This window comes from Dipodomys ordii, unplaced genomic scaffold (assembly GCF_000151885.1).
Source record: "Dipodomys ordii isolate 6190 unplaced genomic scaffold, Dord_2.0 Scaffold216, whole genome shotgun sequence".
In the NCBI taxonomy this organism is placed as follows: domain Eukaryota; kingdom Metazoa; phylum Chordata; class Mammalia; order Rodentia; family Heteromyidae; genus Dipodomys; species Dipodomys ordii.
In genome coordinates, this window is record NW_012267432.1 from 807,384 (window position 1) to 809,562 (window position 2,179).

Sequence of the window (2,179 nt, forward strand, 5' to 3'; positions counted from 1 at the left end):
CTTTTTTCTTTTTGCTTATGTGGTGCTGAGGAATCAAACCCAGGGCCTCATGCATGCAAGGCAAGCACTCTACCACTGAGCCACCTTCCCAGCCCCCAGAAGAAAATTTTTACCCAATCTTAACTATAGACACTCAAATAAGAAGCAGTCTGTGTAAAGAACGAAGTTTATCAACCTCTGCAATATTGATATTTTGGACAGGCCCATTCTTTGTTGTTGAAGAACTCTGGGTAGTGAAATGTTTAGTAGCATCCCTGATCTAGAACTTCCAGTTTCAAATATTAACAAACACTCCCTGGGAGACCAAATGGCCTCCAGTGAAGACTAACTTGTCTAAAAATAAATATAACTAAATAAATAAATAAAATAGCGAAAACCAAAAAAAATAAAATAAAATGAGACTACCTTGTCTAAACCAAGCACCTGTAGTTCATGCCTGTAATCCTAGCTACCTGGAAGACTGAGAATAGAAGGATCTCTGTTCAAGGCCAATCCTGAGAGAAAAGTTCACAAGATTCTTTCTTATCTCATAGCTGTCATCCTAACTCTGTAGGAGGCTGAGAGGAAAGCAGTGGGAGGATAGCAATGCTTGCCAGCCCTGGGCAGAAGAGTCCATGAGACTGTCCCATGGAAGCAGCTAGGTATGGTGGTGCACACCTGTTATCCTAGTTACAATGGGAAGCCTAAAATAGGCAGATCACATCCAGTAGGGAACTCTGAAACTGAGCTGTGAGACCTGGAAAAAGTTTGAGAGGTTGGAATGCCACCTCGACAGTACTGAGAACTAGCCTTGGAAAGGTTAAAACAGCCAGCGCTGGAGAACTTCAAGAGGCTGGACTGCTGCCCCTTCCTGAGTGCTGGAAGGACTGAGAGGTAGGCCTTGAATGACAGACAGAGTCCATGTTTGAATGACTCCTGGGTTGCAGCCTTTGCTCCCAAAACAATAAGGGAGCCAGTTATCCACACAAACTCTGTTTTGTCTCTTGATTATAATAGCAGTATAGATGCCTTGTTTCCTGCACATACCCATGGTAACCTTCCCTGTACTAAGCCTAACAGATAAGCTTGCTTACAGGAACTTGGGGTTCAGAGCAGCTGAGCACTGAAACCCCTGGCCCACCCCCACCCCCTGTCTTTTCTCATTCCTTCAGCTCCAATATCCTGTCATGCTTTCTCAGGCTGTGTTTAGAAACAATGTCCAGATGCATACCTGGCCAAGAAGCAAAACCTAACAGGAAAAAAAAAAAAAGCTGAAGGTTGGGCTGGGAAGGTGGCTTAGTGGTAGAGTGATTACCTCACATGCATGAAGCCCTGGGTTCCATTCCTCAGTACCGCATAAACAGAAAAAGCCAGAAGTGATGCTGTGGCTCAAGTATTAGAGTGCTAATCTTAAGCAAAAAGAAGATCAGAGACTGTGCCCAAGCCCTGAGTTCAAGCCCCAAAACTGGCTGAAGGTGTGGCTTGGTGGTAGAACATCTGCTTACCAAGCAAGAGGCATGGTGAGTTCAAATCCCAGTACCCTCCCCACCCAACACACACACACACACACACACACACACACACACACACACACATACAGAGAGAGAGAAAGAGAGAACAACAGATCTAGACAAAGGACTGTAGTTGATATAATTTGGCCTAGGTCAGACCAGTCACCTGTAACTGGGGGGGGGCAGTAAATTACAACGTAATTCTAATTACAACTGCTCCTTTAAGAGACACAGAAGTTAGCCCTCTATTGTTTACCACACTCACTCAAGGATTTGGCTTTTGTAGTTTTGTTCTTTGTTGAAGTGTCCAATGTCCTCAATGTTGATTTCCCTAAAACACAGGTGCTGAAATCCTAATAGGCAAGGTGATAATCGTTCCTGGAGTTGGGACCACTGGGAGATGATTAGATGAATGGATTAGTACCCTTATAAAAGAAACCTGAGTGAGAACTTACACCCTTTATATCACATGAGGACATGGAGAACAGGCACTATAAACCAGAATGCACCTTATCAGACACTCACCAGATCTGCTTGCATTTTGCCTTCAAGATCCCCAACCTCTAGAACTATGGGAACTAAATTTTTCTTTTTTTTTTATTGTGAAAATACCGTACAGAGGGGTTACAATTACATGGGCAAGGTAATGAGTGCATTTCTTATCAAGCATTGTTGCCTCTTCCTTTGTT